Source organism: Trachemys scripta, chromosome 4, assembly GCF_013100865.1.
Source record: "Trachemys scripta elegans isolate TJP31775 chromosome 4, CAS_Tse_1.0, whole genome shotgun sequence".
Classification (NCBI taxonomy): domain Eukaryota; kingdom Metazoa; phylum Chordata; order Testudines; family Emydidae; genus Trachemys; species Trachemys scripta.
In genome coordinates this window covers 99,879,903-99,901,984 of record NC_048301.1, presented here as the reverse complement: position 1 = coordinate 99,901,984, position 22,082 = coordinate 99,879,903, and the positions used below count along the sequence as shown (strand labels likewise).

The window sequence follows — 22,082 nt, the reverse complement described above, 5'->3', positions numbered from 1 at the left end:
AGGCAGGAAGAGAGACTGAAGTGATGTGTCCAAGATCACACAACAGGTCTGTCAGAGCCAATATTAGAAATTAGGTTTTCTGACTTCCAGTCCAGTGTCCTCTCTGCTAGATCACACTGCCATTCTAACTACACTCGTAAGACCTAAATGCTGTTGAACCCGGGATGCCTTAGATACTTCTGTTGGAGTGGTGCATAATGAGAGAGTCAGAGTTCAGCTAGACCACGCTAGTTAACAGTCCCTAGATTTGAATTCTCTGGGGCTGCAGGCAGGGAGTTCTTACAGAGACAATGAAATTCTCTTTCCCCAGTGGTCTGACAAAGCCAAAGTTTATTCACCTTCAGGACACAATCCAAAATTTACCTATTCACTTCAGCTTTTGGCAGAGGTGGTTGGAGTTTTTCTGGAATTTGTGAGGGATGCTTAAAATCGATTGATCAGACATCTAGAGATTATGATGGGCAAATTACATACATCATTGCAAGAGTGTTCCCAATAATCTTTATAGAAATTTTTCTGAATAATTTTACAATGCCAGAGGAAGAGATTAGATTATTTCTTTTCTCTAATTTCCGTGATTCAATATAACAAAACTAAAAGCAGCAGCAAGATTACATTATGTAACAGATCAGGTCAGATGAAGAAGGAAATAATTCTGAATTAGTTTCCTCCTTGAAAAAGAGAACATTTGGAGAGGATAACAAATATTCAAGTGTAGTGATTCTGTACCACGGAGCAACCCTATCAAAATAATGAACTGAACGCTGTGGCTGTACAGAGAGAAAGCCTGCTGCTTGCCATCAGTTAGAAGTGTTGCACAGACTATTGTTTTAGAACGACAACAAAATAGCTGGTAGAAGGCAAATAAAAACTGGAAGTAAAAGGAATAATAAGTAAACAGCTACTATTTTAAGTGTTATTGATCACTCTTATTGTGTTACGGGGGGGGCAGCATGGATCAGCATTCACGGCGCACTCTCCATCAGTGCCTAGCCCAGGGAAGCTAATGATCCAACCAGTGGACCAAATTTGGTGATGAAATCTGGTCACATGCCACCTGAGGTATATTACGCATATGCTAAAAAGACTGTGTTAGCGCATTAGCAGATTTTGAGATAAATATAAAAGTTCAAAACAAATTGAAGATTAGAATCCTGCCCAAAGCACTTCATCTTGATCTAACATTTTAGCCATTTCACATTAAACAGCAGTTGATTATTAAGAACATATTTACTGAGCATCAGTAATTACATATGAGCCATACCCACAAGATGCTATCCATAGCCTTCTAGACAGAACAAGTCCAAGAAGGTTGCTAATCCTGACCATGTGACAGGCTGACCATTAAACAGGTCATCTCATTGAGGAAACCCATAAGACTCCCTCCCCCCCAAAAAAATCTCTGGAAGCAATAAGGGATAGTCCTGCAAGATCCCAATCCTGCACAACATTTAAATATGTGCTGAACTTTAAGCAGGTGAGTAGCCCCATTGGACAGAGTCCTACTGGGACTATTCATGTGCTTAATGCTCAGCATGTGCTCAAGTACTTTTCGGGATCAGGGTCAGAGTGCTCAGTACCTTTAAGGATTAAGTCTTAAATACTAGTAGTAGAGAGTTCATGCAAATGATTTGTTCCACTCGCCATAGTCAATAACTCCCTATCTTCATTTCAAAGCCCTGACATGCAGCCATGCAGAAAGTGAGAGTCTAGATAACTCTCTTGCACAACCACAAGTGGGGGAATGTGGAGCAGCCAATCTTTAGATCCATTGTAATGTTCTGTTTGGACTGTTAGATGATAAATAAAGAAGCTTCCAAATGCACTCTTTTCAGCCCTATAAATCTCATGACCACGATTGGCAGCTTTACTGCTCTTCCCTGGCCGACAAAGTCTATTCCTGAAGTCATCCAAAGCATAGTAGCCAATATTTAAAAATAGAATTTCAAGGATAGTTCTTCAAATGTGTGGTGTACACTGGAGAGTTCAGACTACATTCTGTTGAATTTTAGGGGGTTTTTGTTTTGTATTAGGGCATCAAAGGCTGTTCCCAAAAGCTACCTCTTCCACAGGACAAACAGACAAAAATTCCACCAGACCAAATACTCTCTGTCTCACTCTGCAGCATCTTCATCTGCATTTCAACACACTAGAATACAGCGTGATTCCAAGCTTTCTCAATCACGTTACCGGGGGGAAAAAAGAAGCTATTGGCATTCATAAAGATGGAGCTGGAAGCTAGCTATGCCCTTTCCCAGTTCATGCACAATATATTTTGCTTTTGTCCTTGAATATGTGGCATGTGATTTCAAACTTTGTCCATTTAGAAGTAATTTCTGCAACTTCTGCAGACTGCAGACACACAGCACTTAAAATTTACTCTTTAGTTTAATTGTAAGAACCACTTTTATTGGAATTATTGCTAATACAGTCATTGCAATTTATTTTTATATGAAGACTCTGACAAATAAAAAAAATCTATTTGTCATATATTTGATCATATAATGTCCCTTCTGAGGCTTCAGCGTTAGGGAACCTCTGGTATGTGAGCTTCATAGATTTTGGAGAGGATGTACTCTAGTGCCTCACAGTTCCTTCTCTGCCACAGCTTTTCTGGTATTCACACACAAACAGACCAATGCCAGAATCTGACTTGTGGGAAATATGCTTTTCACCATACAGGGTGACTTAAGACAAGTAGAATGAGACTTGCCATGTAAAAGTACAAAATTAATTTCTGACATCAGGCAAGGAGTACAAATGGTAAAATTATGTATCTTTTCTGAATGAATTTGTCTGGGCCTAAGGCCTTATTCATTACAAAGAACTTGTATACAAAATGCCTATCTTGTTCTCACACGTTTTAGGCTTTTTTAAGCATGAGGCAGGAGTGTGGATTTTATCAGATATGAACATTAAAAAAACAACGCTTAGCAAGACATTGGCAGGTTAGTCAAGTATGGATTTACACATAGAAATCAAATGTCAAGAAAGAAAACACACCTTTATGTCTGATCACATGACCAATGTCTGAAATGGATATTTAATTTAATGGCTGTTCTGCCTCATTTAAACAATTGCATGAAACTGAGACACAGAAATCAGTTAACAAATATGATGAACCAGCCACAGATTGAAACCACAATCATTAGATCAGTGGTTTGCAACACTTTTTCATTTGTGGACCCCTAAAAAATTTTGAATGGGGGTATGGAAATCTTAGACGTCTGCAGACTCCCAGGGGTCTGTGGATCATAGGTTGAAAACCACTGCAGTAGATGGCTGAAACTAAGGTAATCGAGCAGCTTTCACAACAGAAATCACTACAGTCAGAAACACCGATTAAATCTTTTTCTTTTTTTCTCCAGTGAAAGGTTGACATATACAGTACAAAGTTATTCAGCTCTACTCAAGAAACCACAGCAATAGGGTGATCCTACTAACTATGGGCCTTACCCTTAGACGTGTGGAGGAACTGTAACTTTTCCCATAGGAGTTAAAGTAGCTCAGTGCCTTTCAGGATAAGGCCCCATTTTGTACTAATTATAGACTGAACCCCTATTTTCAACTCTCCTGTGTATCTACAAGCGCTGGCAACTCTGTTGTTTAACAGATGCAGCACACTGGGTTCAATCCAGCCAACAATATCAATACACACACTGGAAGGCTGAAGGTAATGGCTTTGTAGCAGGCCAAAAAAAGAGCAGCCTGCTGTGGAAGCCCAAAAAATCCCATCCCCAAAGCACAGTCACACAGCTTCCTGGGAGGCAGTTGTCTTGGGACCATATAGCCTTGGCAACCACTGCTGTACAGCCTTGCAGTCATTAATCCAAGTCGGCTAGTATAATATTCCTGTTTGGTTGTGGGTGGCGGAATGGATGAATTCAGGGTCTTGTCCTCTGAACTGATTTTGGGGGGGGGAGGGAGGATGGGTAAAGTAGAAGAAGAAGAGTTCTTGCTTCTCCTGAGTTATCATTGAAACACCATTCGTACACTCGCCTCTATAACTGGATGCATCTCATCCATTACCATCATTCTGACACATTCTTTCTCTGACTCCCTCCCACTCTGTCCTCCAATACTCCTTTTTCTCTCCTCTTCTCTCAATCTAGTGCACACTTCCCTACCCCAGAAACTGAGTTCCTTCTACCTAGCGAATAATCTTCTGCCTGCCAACCCATAAAGCTCTCTTTTCAGTTCTGTATTGCTCCCTGCCAGATCAAACCTGCCCGGCATACAAGACCTGCAAGCTATTCCCCTACCATTCATAAGGTAAGGACTCAAAACCCCACAACTTTATCTTGCATAGTGTCTTTCATACAAACTTCAAAGTTGTTTGAGTAAACACACATTTGTGTGCAACAGTCTGAGGGGATTACTAATTTAAAATGATATTTTAGAATTTGAAGACTTAACATATCTTATTATTAATCCATTTCTAAAATGAGGGATAAAACACCAAACTTTTATTTAAGATGTTCACCCTAATTATACATTTTGTGTGTGTGTACACATGTGTTCACACACACACACACACACACACAATACAATGTTTATACACACACACAAAATGGATTGACAGATGTCAAAAATGACTGAACAGATTTGATAATCAATCTTTCTAAAAAAGCTCACCTTTTGTATGAGACCAAACATGGATAATTTCACCCTTAAAGAATTTGTTATGAGCAAGTTACATGTAACTGAGAAGGAATTTGGAACTCAACCTCAAGGATAGCAGGCATAAACTGGGCCTCCTTTAACTTACTGTGTACTGTTTTGATTTACTGGTTGGATTGACACTACACACAGTATTAAGATAAATTATTTAAATATTTTATTAAAGTTAAGCTATACAAATAATCATGTGGAAAGACTACAGACATACACACACATGTCCAAAAGCCCTAACAGTATCACTGATCATATAATTCAAATAAATGCACTCTCCTTGTCTCTCCTCTCTATCTTTGTCCTTTCATGTCCTTTCCACTCCTTTTCCTCTCTCTTTGTTTTTTCATCCCTTTTCTTCTCCCACACTTTCAAGAAGGACCAATTCAGCACAGTGTGATATCAGCAGAGACCAGCGGCAGCTGTTGTTCCAGCTACAACAGTGAGATGATTTTAAAGAATCAAGGAACAGCTTTAATATATGTTATATGTAATAACTCTACTGAGGATTTGGACTTTAGCTACACTCAGTAGGGATGCTTCATTACCTACATGTGGGAATACCACTTGTGTGAGGAGGTCATGGAGATAAATTCCATATCTGCTGTTTAGCCTGGTCAGTTGAAAACAGTCTACAGGATGCCATACTGATTTGCATCCACTTACTATTAATACTAGAGATACAATATATTGAGGACAGGAAATGTCATGGTGGGAGCCACAGTTAGGCAGCATGGGGGGAAGCAAGCGTTCACCCTCTTTATCTTATCATTCCACACTTTGAAATACTGAAATTGAAAGGAAATCTTCCCTCAAGGCAAAGAAGAAACCACATAAGATTAGGGTGGGCTTTGTCCCTCACTTCGTTATTTGTTGTCCCAATCATTTTGTGTCTGTTTTGTCACAAAGCCTACCAGGAGTGGGTTCAACAACCGTTTATCCTGAACATTACATTGGCATCAATGATCACACTCACCTTTATCCTCTGCAGGAAGATTTCCTTCTAATTCTGCTTTTCATCATGTTGTGTAATGAAAATCACAGAACCTCAAATTCAGCTTATGGCCAGCCTTCATAAATTGGGTACTATGGCCAATCCTCATAAATTATTCTTTTGGCTGCCACCGCAATTTACCTTCTCTCTCCTACCTATTTCTCTCTTCCACAGAGGGACTGGATAAACTCAGAAGATATAGAAACTTTTGCTTCTAGGTAATGGTTGTTAATTTGGCCCAATTATTCAGTCTCAATACTACAGGACAGTTGACCTATATGAAATGGTGTTTTCAATCCACTTGATCATGGACACACACACCCACGCATAAAAACCCAACATAATAAAGAGCATTAATTAGCACCTTTGTCACAGTCTAAATATAGGTCAAGGATTGAATCAACATTGTTTATTATCAATGGGTAAAGTAGATTGAAACAAGAGGGAGAGCTTTTACTGACCAAGGAGGAAAGGAAACTATGGAAGAGAACTGCTTACCCAACCTTTGCAATGGGGAGGAGGAAACACTGCTCTCCCCACCCACCTTTTCTCCTTATTTTGACTCCTTTTTACTACAGGACATATCTGAACACCTAGCACCATCCTTGCTGAAATAGGGAAGTAGCATTATTTCCCATTTTACAGATAGCAAAATTGAGACACAGAGAGATTAAGTGACTAGTGCTAGGTCACCAAAGAAGTCTGCTGGAGAGCTGAAACTAGAACCATATTTACATGCCTGAACCCCTTGTTATTATTATTATACGCTCTCTCACCTAAAGGTAGTCTGTATATTGATAGGACAGTGCAGAGAAACAGAGAAGTTGCCTCTGCTATGCCAATGCCGCATCGCCACCCAACCTTACAAAGAGCACAAGGGGATGAGGAATAGTGGGGGCTAAAGAGAGCCACTTGCCTGTCACTCACTCTCTTTCCAGAAACAGCCTGAATGCACCAGGAAGCCAGCAGGCGTGATAATGGGTAAACTCACGTCTCCTCTCCCAGTGGCAGCAATTCTACAAGATAGTCAGGGAATCTGTGGCTTGCTTCACGTCCAATGATTCTATAAGCCCAAGGTAGAGAAGTCAATGGGAGTCTGCTCTCCAAGCCCAGAAGAGCAAGACTTGAGTGAGGCCAGTGATAGCTCCTTTCTTCCTCCTTGAAGCTTAGGGAATCCCTGTGACTGATCGCTCACCTGACACTTCCCAATCAGCTTTGCTTCCTTCCGGTGCATACAGAGCTCTTAGCACTGTGATCTGTTGTATTAATTTACAAAGTTTAAATGGGGCCAGCAAGGAACAGAAGAGAACCTTGTTTTGTATTAAGTTGGATCAGACTCAAGATCTCACATAATCAATAAGAAAACTTTAACTCTATTTTCTATTACAACACACAGAGCTTGGACAAAGTTCTGCTACTTTTCTTTTACTTTGTTTCTGGAGGGACTACTTTTAGAGAAGATGTAAAAACACCAACCTAGCAAAGCTGCCCAGAGACTTGAAAGAGATTTACTGGAGGAAGTTTTCGATTTTGTTTCTCTTCCCACTCCTCCTGAGCCAGCCCTGTCTTTTAACCAGTTCTCACCAGCCCCAGTTCTGCTGGCTGCAAGAGAATGCTGCTCACCTTGAACCAACCAGCCTACTCCACTCCCTCACTCACTGCAGTCATCAGAACCCACAAGCTCTGTCCAACATACTTGGCCAGTGCAATTTGTTGAGCACTGATCAAGAAAGTATTCTGGTGCTAAACAACACAAGAAACATGGCAGTGATCAGCGCCTGTCTCTCACGCTTGAGAAGTGAGGAAGGAAGAAGAATGGGCTAGTGGAAAGTGGCCTGAGCAGGGGGTAAAGAGGTTTTAAGGGAAAAAAATGCGGAAGAAGAGTCTTAAATTTGGGACACTCCCTTTTCAAGTAGGCATGCTGGCAAATTTGTATGTTGGGATGCTCTAAAAGTAATCTAAACACAAGCAACATTACTGACACCACAACAAATGCTCTCTTCGACTATTGCGCAGCAGAACCAAGAACAAGTTATGTGTGATCTTACCCCAGTAAATAAAATATTAACTGGCAAGACCTTTCCTCCTTGGTCTTCCTTTTCTCTCCTATAGGTTTTCCCATATCCTTACACTTCTCCAAACATAGTCCTCATGGCCTCCACATCTTCTAGCACATATACACCTCCCCTTTAATCATCTTCTATCCCACCAAGTCAAGATGAAAAGGCTGATCATATCTAACTTCTTTTAAATAAAAAGGTTCTAATCACTAACCAAAAGGAGAAATACTACAAGTTACTGTATTAAAAAAAAAAAAAAAAAAAAAAAAAAGAGGAGTCCTTGTGGCACCTTAGAGACTAACAAATTTATCTGGGGATAAGCTTTCGTGGGCTAGAACCCACTTCATCAGATGTATGAAGTAAAAGATACAGGTATAATACATGAAAGGATGTGGGCTGCTTTACCAAGTCTTAAGTCAGTCTAACGAGATAAATCAATTAACAGCAGGATACCAGGAAGTGGGTTCTAGCCCATGAAAGCTTATGCCCAAATAAATTTGTTAGTCTCTAAGGTACCACAAGGACTCCTCATTGTTATTGTTTTTTGCTGAAACAGACTAACACGGCTACCACTGAAACCTGTTACAAGCAGGGTCGGTGCTACCATTAAGGCAAACCAGGCGGTTGCCTAGGGCGCCAAAAAGCGGTGCCCCGAATTTTTTTTTTTTTTTTTAACAGAGTTCCTACGCCCCCTCCCCAAGCGTGCAGTCGCCGCTCCACTTCTCCCGCCTCCCAGGCTTGCAGTGTCAATCAGCTGTTTGGCGCCGCAAGCCTGGGAGGGGAGGAGAATTAGAGCTGGAGCAACATGCTCGGGGAGGAGGCAGAGCAGAGGTGAGCTGGGGTGGGGAGCTGCTGCATGGCTCCCGGGGGGGGGGGGGGAGGTGCCGGGGGGGGGGGCGCCTCAGGGCAGAGGGGGAAGCTGCCGCGGGGGAAGGGGCGCCTCAGGGCAGAGGGGGAAGCTGCCGCGGGGGGGGGTGCCTCAGGGCAGAGGGGGTGTGGGGAGCTGCCGCAGGACTGGGGGGGGCGCAAGGTGGAAGTTTCGCCTAGGGCGCGAAACTTCCTTGCACCGGCCCCAGTTACAAGTTACTGTGTCTACCTCTATGTCTGTACTGCACCTCCCCCAATGCAGACCTGAACCTGCACAGGGCAACAAGGCACCACCATAATTAGGACATGCACAAGTGACTCCATAGTTAAAGCTCCATCTACTGTAACTATTTATACCATCAAACCAGAAAAAAGATGCAACAGGGTCTCTCCCGTCTCTTATACCCTTCTCCCCACATCTCTCTCTCTCTCTCTCTCTCTGATGCTTTTTTAGTGGGGGGAAGAAGGTGGTGGAGGGAGATTCATTTGGTGTTTTCCTTTTTGCCTCTTTTCTCACCCTCCAGCAGGGAAAAAATATTAAAGAGTAGAACCTTGATGATATACATTTCAGAGTGAACACATTATCCACAGTATGTTTTAACAATCCTGTTCAATGAATGTCTGTCCGTCCACACCACACACCACACACCCACACACACACAGAAAATACAAATTGTAGTTAAGTGTGCAACTGGGACAGAAAATCCCATTTTAGAACTGAATGCACATATCAAAACTAGTAAAGTCTACATTTTACAGACAAAAAGGTAATTGTATTTAAAGTATCAAATGGTGTCTGGGAACATGAAAGCCTTTTTAGACATTTGCCTTTTGAAATTTTGGGCAAGTCAGGAGGATATTTTAGTATTACGTTTAAGAAAGTACTTAAATAAATCAGAGTTGAACATAGAAGTCTCAGTCCGCGGCACTACTCTATTCTAAACCACAACGAAAATATCCTGAACTATACATCACTGCACATAAATGACAACTGTGCTTGTGCACAACCCATATACTTGTGCTGAGGACTAAATGAAATTCACCCTTATTGTGAGGGCCAGCATAAAGCCCTCAGCAGAGGGACTATATACAAGGATCTGCAGGCAAGGAGCCTGCACTCCACATATGATGTGGGTGAGGAAGGGAGTATGCACAGCCAGTCTCCAGGATTATTACATGGATTCAGTGGCCCAGAAACCATACATAATGGGTGAGGAAGCAGCAGCATCTCCTACTCCATCTGATCCACTGGAAGAGCAGCTCTTGAAAGAGAGCCCAAGAGGTGTCTTGAAAGAGATAAATTCCAGTCTTCCTGTTACTTAGTCTTTACAGGGCAAAAGTGTGGGCAGTGAATTTCGTCCGAAGAGCAAAAGATAGCATCACACATAAGGGCCTGTCCCTGATCCACTGAAATCAATGTAAGTTTTGCCATTGACTTCAGTGAGAGTAGTTCCTTTTGAAGACCCCTTCAAATCTTTCCATTGTCTCCAGTGGGAGCTAGATCAGCTCCTATGGGCCATATCTTTAGCTGATGTAAAATGGCATCGTTCCACTGAAGTCAATAGGGCAGCGGGATCCTCAGGGGATCACGAGGTTATTACGTGGAGGGTCGTGAGCTGTCAGCCTCCATGCCCCCAAACTCCGCTTCACCTCCAGCATTTATGATAGTGCTAAATATTTTAAAAAGTGCTCTTAATTTCTAAGGGGGGGGTCACACTCAGAGACTTGCTGTGTGAAAGGGGTCACCAGTACACAAGTTTGAGAACCACTGCACTAGAGCTATGCTGAGGATCTGTCCCTATCTTGCTGAACATTTTCTTCCAAAACTAGCTCGAGAACTAAAATACTGAATAAATATAATCCTTTTAACTTTTCATCTTAACAATAAAATAATAAATCACTTACAACATATATATATATAAAAACCTTTCCTTGAGAAGGTTCCCAAAATGCTTTACAGATTATATAGCTCTAGTAATAACGTCACCAACTGCTAGACTGCAGCACTAGTTGGATAAAACACAAATTTTCTGCACCAGTGACACTACACAACTGTATTTTTGAGAAGAAGTGAGGATTAACTCAGCCAGTTGATGAAACTGCAGGGGGAAATTTAGATGGGTAACTACATCCTATCTAGACTGGAATTTGGCCATGACACTGAGATTAATAACCCTACTCTTGCAAAACAATGCCTTGGGCTCTTTGCTAACCACAAATGGTCAGGACTTCAGTTTAATAGCTCGTCCACAATAATACTGATGTCAAATGCATACACAATATGCTGTAAAACCCTGGTCATGTGGTCTATTATACTCAAGTGTCATACTCCTAAACCAATCAAGGTCTAAAAGTGGAAAAGAAATGGCCAAAGTGAGACTTACAATAAGATTAACAGAACAGAACACTTTCACAAGATACAAAAATATGTTTAAATATGAAGTTTCCTGATGGCTTCTAATTAATAATTTTGGTTACTAAATGGATGTAACAAATAATAGGAATCCCTAGCATAGATGGCTGGGGTGATGAGGACACTTGAGGTGCATTCTGAGATGAAAGTATTCTTAGGCCTTGTCAACATGGCACAGCTACTATAAACTACTCCAGAATAGCTATTCTAGAATAGTTCTCCTTGCAGATACTCTGTTCTGGAATAAAAGTAATCTTTTGTAATTATTCTGCTTTGTGAACAGACTAATTATCCAGAATAAAGTCACCACATGTGGTGGAGCTATTCTGGAATAGCTAATACAGAATAGTTTATCCCCCAGTATCTATGCTGGTCAATCTCTCTACGTGGACAGGGCCTTAGAATTAATTTCCTCATTCTCTTAGTATCATGTAAGAATTAGTCAGAATTTTTTTATGCGTATTGTATCATTAAAAATAGTCTGTTCCAATGCATACAGTGAATTTATTCTAAAATGCAGCATGTATAAATCATGCTGTATTCAATTAATCTAAAAAGATATTTTCATTAAAATCTGAGTGATATACAGAAGGGGTCTTAGAAAAACAGAAAAAAAAATCTGAATATAAACAAGCCATCATTCTGGTAAGAGGAAATACAAACAAGCAGAATAAAAATAGTTGATGCACAAAAGCCATAATGAAGGGGTTGCTCAAAAAATATCTTCTACTTTGAATGGTTTGGATTAAATACAAATTATCCACAGAAAAGTGTGGACTGGCATAAATGTTTGTACAAAATTATAAGTATATTTCTAGAAGTATGCAAGTGGCAACCGCCTGCATGCTGCACAAGGTACCAACAACGCTCTGCTTAAGTGCTACTGCACAGAGTCCAAACCACTGCATTTTAATTACTATGCAGCCTCAGATATATTGCCTTTGATATGGAAATGTTCTTGTTCTCTCATCTTCACATACGGTCTCATGCACAGAAATCTTTATCTGATTCATAAAAAATAAACTAGAATCCAATCTCAACACCTGACCTCAGTGCTTAGAAGTTTTTTACTAAGCATGGTGTCACTATAAAAAGAATGGCTAATATTGGTGTAAAGTTAGATATTTTGAGCAATGATATGAAGGATTTGCAGTTAAGAATCAAATCAATACTGCAACTTCGAGGTTTTACGGTTTCATATTGCCTTATGTCAGTCTACCATAGTAGACTGAAGAAATAATGGGAGTGCACACCTCTATATGTTGTTGAAGAAGTGAATAGCAAACATTTAACTAGGGTCCTGTCTACCAATCTATAGAAGAGATGCATCAGTTGTGATAATTTATATCCTCAGCCACCACACTGAGCAGGTTCTTAAACCTAGCAATCCTACAAAATACAAAAATAAAAAAAATAAAAAAATACCTTCCCACAGTTTGTTTTTTAAATGTGTAGATAACGTAAAATTCTCCATGCTTATTTTTAAAACACATGTTTTCTAACTGCACTACAACAATTAAAATGCTTTCCCATATCACTTAAAGCAGGTAAAATAAATGTGCTACATTCTCACTGAAGAGCAGATAATTTAGTCTTAAGAACCTTTGTGTGGAGTATGAAAACTTTAAAGTTTAAATATCTAATTTATACAGAATATAAAAAAGCATTTTATCAGCAAACTTATTTTAGGGATTCACAGCATAAAAAGTATTTAAAACACATGCCAGTATGTTTCCACATATTAAAATAATATGCAGACTACAAGAGGGTTAGAAATGTAATACATGCTGTCTTCAACAAATTCTACCAGTCCTTCAGAAAACATTCACTATTCAGATTTGTTTAAATAATTCTGCTAACTCTATAGAAACTACATTCTGTTTTTATAAAGAATATGATCTTTGTAACCTCACTGTAGTAGATAATGACCCATCTGTAAATCATTTTGTTGCAGGTTATCTGCTTTTTATCATTTCTAGTACCTGTCTGTGCCTGATATGATACTCTTAAACACATTAACTTGATGGAATGTTTCGCTTGACTTCAAAAACATCAATTGATATATATGTATTCTGTGTTATAAATGAATGACTCTGATTAACCAACTTCAGTAATGTACCCCATTTTATATTACCCAATCAAATTTGCAAACCTCAAGAGAAATGTGATAAAAATACTTCTACTGTCTAATCATTTCCAAACAACATTTTCAAACTTGGCAAGAGGGAGGGCAGGAGTGGTGTTTGTTTTTTTTAATTTTATGTAGCGAGACTAAACAAAAAACATAAAACCGATATGAAGTTTTTAAAAGGGAGGGAAGAAACCTGCATGTAATGATTCTTGTTCCTTTAAGAGAAAATCCATTTTTCAAGTTCCTGTTGTACTAATTGAAAGAGAATTATTTAAAACTTCACTGAATACTTGAATATACCATAGTTATGTGTAGCAGTTTCATCAGTGCCAAATAAGTGAAGACTTTCTAAAAGATCGTAAACTAAAAACTGGCATGAAATCTCTCATTGTGATGTCACAAATATTTGCTGTTGCTATAGAATAAGGTATTAAAAGAATAATGTATTGGTATCATGGACATGCTTTGAAAACATGCCATTATCCAGTTTTATCATGGTAAAAATCAGTTGTTTTCTAGTCAACACATCTTCACGATCACCCTCCTCTGCATATGGTTACATATATACACAAACATACACATACAGACATCACGCTTGTGTCAGATAGAGCCTTATTAATCACAGCTTTTTACAGTCTTGGATTTTAGTGTGATGTCATGAGCCATAATGATACATCAATAAATAGTTACAGATTTTTGTTATATAAGCAACCTAATATGTGTTATATATAGTAAAAGGAATTTCATGTGTTATACCGCAAAAATATGTCCTCAAACATAGCACATATGATATTCTACCTGGAAAAAAAATACAGAAAAATGTATGTAAGCTCAAACAAATAAAAATACAGTGAGAAAGACAATATATCAACTTACTAAAGGATTAAAAAACTTTACATTAGTGTCTGAGTTTTTTGTTGCCACTTCAGTAACAAGATACACCCAAACTACTGTACATATTATTAGGTTGTATTTTAATCTTGGGGCTCTGGCATAATTTACAAGTTACTCAAAACTCTGTTTTTATGATTTATATTATCGACAGAAACCTTAAAAAATACACCCTTGTACAATTACAGAGACGGACATAGTTTATATATGCACACAAAAATAAACTACTTTTTTATTTACATAATATTTAAAGTGTAAGTTGTTAAAGGTATCCTTTGCCAAGTACACCCAGTAATCTTTTAAGTCACACTACTGAGAGAGAAATATACATCACCCCACAATACATACTATAGAGAAAGCTATATTGCTATTTCTCTTCCATAATTATTTGTTTATGAAAAATATTTAAAAGTGTCAGTAGCCCTTCACATTTGATCCACATACTTTTTTAGGGAAGAATCAAACCAACTGTAAAAGATTAATGGATATTCTTCCTAAAAAAGTGGTATCTCCCAAGGTAATTAAGGTGTTTAATAGATATCAGGTCATGACTGAAGAAACTTTCTGTGCCCACTGAGAAGAAAATATTTGGTTTTGCTATCATCGTTCAAGGTCCTGGTCTTCATCACTCTGAAGGGTACTGCAAGGCCTTTAAAGAGATGCAGACATTTCAACTCATAACAGGAGCGAGGACCTGCTGGAAAACACCTCCATGATTTTTTATTATTATTATTATTAAATAGAAAGTTTGGCTGAATTGAGCAACCATTGGCCACATATTAAAAACACCTCCTCCTCTCCCCCCCCCCCCCCACAACAACTAATAAAGGGGGAGTGGAGCAATATTTATTGACAAAAACCAAACTGATAAAGGCAACTAACTTTTGGCACTGGCTAATTGTTTGTACAAGTCAGATACTACTGGCCTGGCCTGGGGAACTGGTACGCTCTGCTCTTCTCCTCTCCCCTTGCTTTCATAAAGGTGTATGTATTTTTAAATTATTCTTTGGTGTAATAAGAAAGCACAGAAGAGCTACAAAAATACAACACAGAATCAGCAACACACACATGTGCATGCGCATATATGACGATATCTATCCTACTCTCACTCCCTACGCATTACACCGGTTTTCACCCTGCAAGCCAACAGAAAGGAAACCAGACAAGCTCTCGAGAGGTCTCCAGCAAAGTCTCACAAACAGTTCTGACATTCTCAGTGCAGCTGCAAGGATGAGAAGTGGGAAGAGAAAGGAAGAGCGAATGTGCTTCGGCAAAGGGCCCCTCGTGTTCACTCCTGAATGAGTTAAAGCTTTAGGAGCGGAGGTTGGGGCGCAACAAAAAGTGTGACAAGCAGAGAAGGAGCCAGGCACTGTAAATCCAGGCACAAACGCACGAGGCACGCCAGCAGCAAGTGCCCAGGGCGAGGTGTCCGGGGAGGCGCCGGGCTCGGAGCCTTCATGAGCTCAGACCTAGCGTGTGTCCCTCTCCTGCTGGGGGGCTGCTGGCAGAGCTGCTCTTCGCTCGCTCTGGCCGCCACTTCCCAGAGCTGCTGATTGCTGCTGCAGCCGCTGCCCCAGCCCTCTATCGCGCTGGCTCACGGCCTTTTGCGGGGAAATTTGGGGCTGTTGAGGAAACCGCCAAATCCCTTGGGTTGAATCGCCGCGTGAGATTCACAGGGGCTTCCGCAACACCCGGAGCTGCAATCCGGGGGCATTGGCCCCTGTCTGTTCCCATCCCCAATCGCCTGGGTGGCTCCCCAACGTGATTGCCGGGACATGGAGAGCGGGGGGAGGGGGGTGAACTTCTCCAAACCAACCAGCCTCTTGCCTCCTGCAGAACCTGCTGGCTTCAGCTGGCCGGGGAGTCTCTGTTTGCAGCCTCAGTGGGTGGCCCAGCAATTAGCAGGTCACTGCTTGTGTAAGGTCCGGGAGATGCACATTGCCAACCCTCCCTGCGTCTAAGAGTGCCAACCTCAGCCCTACAGAGCAGAGAGATGCATCCTCCCTCCCAGCATCTTTGTGGCCTCTGTACATACCCTGCCAGGAGGGATGCGTGCAATGGAGTTAAGGCAGGCAACTGCCTCACAATGACAAGGAAAGTTACTTCTTCTGCATGTAAGGACCTTAACATTTGGGAAAGTACCTGCCAAGGTTTGTCCAAGCATCTCTGGTCAGACCTGAAATCAGCAATACTTCTCTCGCTCTCTAAACCCAGGGCAAGCTGCACTGACAGCTCCTTAGTTTAATACGCATTCTCCCTCTGCAAAAAAAATCAACCAATTGCTAGGGAAATTACCTTCTAAACTGCACTGACTGGATTAACATCCCATTCTGAGTGATTTGCAAGGGTGCGGGGGGGTAATTTGTGTCACCTACCCCCCTCCGCCTCCCTCAAGTGCACTTTAAAAAAAAAAAAAAAACGTGCAGACTCTGGCCAAACTACGTTTGATGTATTGATTCCAAGTACAGTGCATGGTTTGGTTTCCGTACATTCTTTGGCTTTTAATAGCTAGCTGAGAAAAAGAGAAAGCATTATTGTTTTCTTTCTTTCCTCCTCTCATTGCCTATTCTAAATTTGACTCCGAAGTTTAAGCAGTTGAATTGGCTAATTCTGAATACAGGCTATTGAGAGACCAGACACAGCAGTATATCCCTGTATAGCAATGGATACAATGTGCTGAATTGGCAGTCTAATTATAAATGTGGCATTTGGACCTCCTTTCAGACCCAGTGCCACCTTACCTTATGAGGGAACTTCAACTACAGCAACTGTTCAAAACAAAATGCCATTACAGGATCAACTTCACCCAACAGTGGGACTAGCCAGGGGATTGTTTTACAAACAGCCTTTCTCACTTAACACAAGAATGTATTATAAGAAACAAAGTTATGGATGGTACAGAGTTTAAAGAAAATGCTAAGTAGTTCCTGCCAGGTGTTGTGCTACTTCAAACTGCTGCATAATCCAAGTGACCTAATTATTTTCTTTTCAATGTATTCACTATAAATAGATTATTTTTATTTTACTAGAATGAAATGCTAGGGATGGTCACTATTTATAATGTGCATACGGTGTTTATATAACATCGTGAATATTGAACACAAGAAATCTCATGCCGGGAGGAACCTGCAATAAAGTCGTGGAAAATAGCTCGTGATATGCAGTGGGCTTGTGGAAAAGTAAAAAAGGCGGGCGTCTTTTCTATTCAGTATTTGTATATAATGGCAGCCTATAGTCATACATCTCATCCATTTCATTATTTACTTTATGGCATAATGGCTTAATTAAGTGAGTTGGGCACAAGCATGTCAATAAAACAAGTCAAGTCAAGTTAAAGTCTCAAAGCAGGCTTCAGAATTACCCCCTTACACGAATATGCAAAAGGGGAAATTCGTTTATTTTCTGTTGAAACCCTGCGTTGAGGGCTGCGCATCCTTTGGCTCAGTTTTAAAGATGGAAATATTAAAAATGTCAAAATAAATGTAAAATAAAAATTATTTTAAAAGTTGCCGACCATGTGCGGAGGGCTATTTAAATGAACCCAGACATATACCTTATCTGCATACAACAGGCGAAAAACATGCTTCTTTATCTCTGAAAGTTCCACTGTCTGTGTTTTTGGGAAACACCCCTAGGACAGAGCTAATCTCTCCTCCCCAGGCTCCCAACACGCTGACTTTCTCTTGTAAAATACCCCTGACACACTCAGACACAACACTAATTGTCTTTTCACGTTGCCACTTTCACTCTTTCCCGTCCTTAAACAAAACCCTGTGAAACGGTCCTGTCCAAAGCAAAGGCAGCAATCAAATCGATATGATCAGTGTCTCTGATTCACCTCAAGGCCCTGCTCTCCTAAAAGCACGCAGCCCTAGCGGGTTAACTGTTCAATGCTGTTAAACAGAAGTAGGAAACTGAGCTGGCAAGATCTCGTCGGAAGAGTAATTCACTGACAGCTAAATTATTAATGTACATGTGTATGTATCTGATCATATAACGTGTGTGATCACACACAAACACAGACAGTGTCAAACACGGATGCACACATACAGGCATATACACAAGAATAACCACCAGCATGCCCAGTACCTCCTACTTTAAAGACGAGAACTCAAGAAGAATTATTAGTTCTTACTGATCATTCTTTTCAGAATCATGAATGGAACAATTGCCAAAAACGCAAGAAAAATAAACACACTCACGAGATGATTATACACGGATACAGTGTGTGTGCCTATTACATACATTTGTAGCGAACTCAGAGTTTTCATAAACCTAAAATCATTATTTAGGATAAAACATCAAACCTGATTACATAAAGAGGCGGCTTCTCCATAATCAAACACACCAACAGCTCCGAAAGAGTGAAAACTCGAGACAGCACACGCTCTCCACAAACATACCGTGCCTCTCACTCAGATTCTTACAGCATTGTCTATAAACTGCTACTATATGTAGTTGCATTGCGATTAATTAAAAACAAAAATAAGGGAAATACTTCCTGAAAACTTACGTTGCATTTAGCTTAGGTGCTATTCTTTTTTTCAGCTCGCAAAGGAAGCCGTTTTGTCCAGGTTAGGTATTGTCTACTTATGGATCAGCCCCTGGCTAAGGGTTTATTTTAATTTATGGCTTATGCATTCTTTTAAGGTCGATTTGCATGACCTCCGGCGAGAGCTAAGGCAGCAAGAAATCCCAAATTGAATGTTGTGGGCAAGCCCACAATGCAGCACAGCTCTCCCTTTCTCATGGTGTAAACAGAGCTCTCTGATGATGGTCTCTCCCCCCCCCCCCCTTGTGTATCACAAATTAGGGTGTGATATCAATTTTAAAGTTTTCAGTATAACTTTATCCAAGCCTTCTGCCTGGAGAGATAAGACGCCACCACATGAACTGCAAATCCTCGGGATAGTGCCCCTCTGTGGCCAAACGCAATATTACTACCCCCACTGGTCCAATATCTTTGTATAATATGCTCCACGAATAGCACATTTGTGGCAAACTTCAATGCAATTACCCACCTCAAACTTAACGGAGAATTTAAAATCGCTATAAAAAGTCCTTGCATCCTCTTCCATTCTGTTTCTTTGGGTCTATCCACGGAGGACAAACCCACGCGACCACTACGGAGTAATGACAGCAGCTTTTCTGCTCTGAAAGATTTATTTAGGGTTTCTCTCTCTCTCTTGTGTTACTGTACGTAAGAAACTATCTCCCTAGCACCATGTGTTCTCTGCCGTGGGTGATCTTAAAATACAACGCTGATCTGTCACTACATTTTAAAATAGATTCAACTCTCGGGGAGGATGAGAAAGTGTTGTGATTTCAAGGAAGTGGAGTCCTTAAGGTCCCTGAAAGATTTCACAGCCTTGGAAACCTCACACACGGAGGAGACTGTAAGTACTTTTCCTAAAATAAAATAAAATCCTCGTGGTATAAAAGTAAATAATCGCGCAGGGGGAGGGGGTTAATTCAGAATGTTAAAAGCTAACCAACACATCTACCTCCGGACGCTGCTGCTTTAGACAATCGCAACTAACAACCCATTAAAGACAGCGCAGGGGAACCCTGATTCTCTCCTGCAAAGCGACATAAATCCAGCGAAACCCCATTAAAACAACACCACCACCACCATCACCAAGCAAGGCTGCACTACACACCATAGTAAACAACAGGTATACAACACAATAGGGCTTTTTTCCCCCTGGTTACCTCCTCGGAATCCGGTGTGGCACAAAGCATTGGGAGAGTCGCCCCCCCTTTTTTTTTTACGCGCTTCAGTAATTTTCATTAAAAAAGGGGCAAGGGGGTGTAGGAAGGAGAGAAATAAACGGGGAGTAATTCAGCAAATAAAATAAAAATAAATGCACTAAAGTCTGCTGATGTTTCTCCGGGCCATGGCTGTGCAGGATCCGGATCGTTAGAAGTTTGCTGATGGGTTGCCTGGAGATTTGGTTACAATCAGGTTCATTATTATTAATTTTTTTCCTCCTGAAACAAGTGAAGGCGATGGTTACTGCTGTCAATCTTGGCAATCAATGTGAGCGGCCATGTCGTAAGTATTCAAAGCATTTCCCGTCGTGCAACATCAGAAAGTGAGTGGCCAGGGCATTGATCTGAGGAAGGCAAGAGGAGGCAGGGCTCCCCCTCCCAGACAGCAGAGGCAAGATGAGACAACACAGTGAGAGCGAGCGAGCGAAACGCAACAACCGAAGAGAAAGTGAGCACAAAACAGAAAGTGAAATCACCCCAGGCTGCCAGCCGCATCCCCGAGAAGCTATCACCACTCACATTGCTATTAGACAAATGAAACCTTAAACCTCTCTCGCCTAATGACCACTGATTGCTCTGAGTGGTGAGAAAAGGTAACAAAGTTACGGGGGGGCCGGAAAAGCAGGAGGGGGATGTGGAGAGTCCTGGGAGAATTGAGTAAGAAGAGAATAAACTAAAGGAGAAAAGAATCGTGTTACACACTGACACCCTCTCCCCCAAGTACTTTAAAGGATGTGTTTAGGGCGCATACAAAAGTCAGAAAGGACCCGTGTTCAAGAAGACAAGGGCAAGGGATGGACTGGTCAAGAGTAAGGGACATCAAATACAAGTAAAAGCAGCAAAAAACAAAAACTCTTATTGCCAGTTGGCAAGTGGGTAGGAGCCCTCTCCCAAAGCTAAATCTGGGTAAATCCAGATGAAATGTATAAATTACACTAGAGATGGGAATCCAGATACAGGCTAGACAAACCCACGGCTGGGGGGAGGGAAGGGAAGAGAGAGAAGGAAAAAGGGGGAGTGCAAAGTATAGAATGATGCATTTAACTGAAAGATAAAGAAGATGCACATAATTAAAACAAAAGGAGAGGCACGATCTGGGAGGAAATATCTGATACAGAACAACAGATTCAGGTTGAAGTTCTGGTTCTGCTTGTGATGAGAGCTTTATCTGCGGCAAAAAAATGTACAGCTACAAAAAGGCGACAGACAGGAAGTGAACAGTGATTTAGGAACTAGCGCTTCCTCATAAGTGTTAATGAAAAAGCAAATCTGGGGGGATGAAGATACAACTGTAAGTGGACCAGGAGTAAATCAACCAGTGGCTTGGAGTGTTGCAACAATCAGAAAGAAGGTCTAAATGGTTTACTTTTAAATTCCAAAAGGCAAACGTGAAAGAGGCTTTACAAACTGTCGGGGGCCCGAGGATCAGGTGGGCAAACCAAATTGTAAAACTAGCCTCTCTCCCTGTTGATATGATCCACACCTTAGCTAAACTATTGTAAGTCTGGGAGTGCGGAAAACAGCCTCCTGGAAAGAGGGAGAGAGAGGGGGAAAAGTTGTTGATCCTTCTTTATATTTTTGGCAACCCTTTCCCCATTTTCCAGAAGGCGCCTGGAACTGTTAATAACAGAGAAACTTTTTAATTTTAAATGGCTTCATAGGTTCTAGAGGCCAGAAAGACGAGCAGAAAGGCTGACTTTCCATGCGCTCTCTCACACCCAAACCCAAATTTGCGGAGTCGGTTAGAAACAGAAGTACAATCATCTACTGCAAATAAACCTTGCTCTCCAGGAACATGCTGAAAATCAGCATTAGCGTGATGACATAGGATTGATTAGACCTGGTTCTATTTTCTTTTCTTTACAAGTTTTACAACTTAAAACTCTATTAAGAGAAATAAATGTTGCATCATCTTCCTTGCTATTCAAAGTGTTTTATGCTATTGCCCTTCTAGTCAAGTCCTGGAGAAATTAGTTTGAAGTGAGAACCTGTAGGAATAACAAGCATTTAAAAAATATTTTGGGCAATTCCACAAAATAAAGGGAATCAACATATCATTTTGTAAGCAGATCACCTCCAAACAGAACTTTTAATTTATTCAGAGACTCTCATAATACTTTATCCTCAAATTAGCTGACTGGCTACATTAAGTCTCATGTATTCTTTCCATTTAAATAAAAGTGCTAAAATCTACAGTCAGGCAGAGGGACTGTAGTTTATAAGGTATTTAAGTGACTGTACATTCACCTGGTTTCAACAACTTCAAACCATTCACCTGCCTTT

General features: G+C 40.7%; 1 protein-coding gene and 1 long non-coding RNA gene across 13 annotated transcripts in view; one reads left to right on the top strand and one right to left on the bottom strand.

The window, feature by feature from the left end:
• The window catches only part of SOX6 (SRY-box transcription factor 6), a 455,173-nt gene extending 435,014 nt beyond the window's left edge, over positions 1-20,159 (bottom strand). For 8 of the 11 annotated variants that reach the window (XM_034770122.1, XM_034770120.1, XM_034770128.1 and 5 more), the window contains exon 1: positions 18,541-19,031. The gene's annotated coding sequence lies outside the window, so the exon portion shown is untranslated. Of the gene's footprint in view, positions 1-18,540; positions 19,675-19,739 lie in introns of those variants that run through there. The other 3 variants (XM_034770115.1, XM_034770125.1, XM_034770118.1) reach the window with 2 other exon arrangements.
• Positions 19,031-22,082, top strand: part of LOC117877231 — a 29,875-nt gene continuing 26,823 nt past the window's right edge. Inside the window, exons 1-2 of one of the 2 annotated variants that reach the window (XR_004645658.1) lie at positions 19,031-19,223; positions 19,316-19,423. This is a non-coding gene — a long non-coding RNA (uncharacterized LOC117877231). Of the gene's footprint in view, positions 19,424-22,082 lie in introns of both variants that reach the window. The other variant, XR_004645657.1, reaches the window with a different exon arrangement.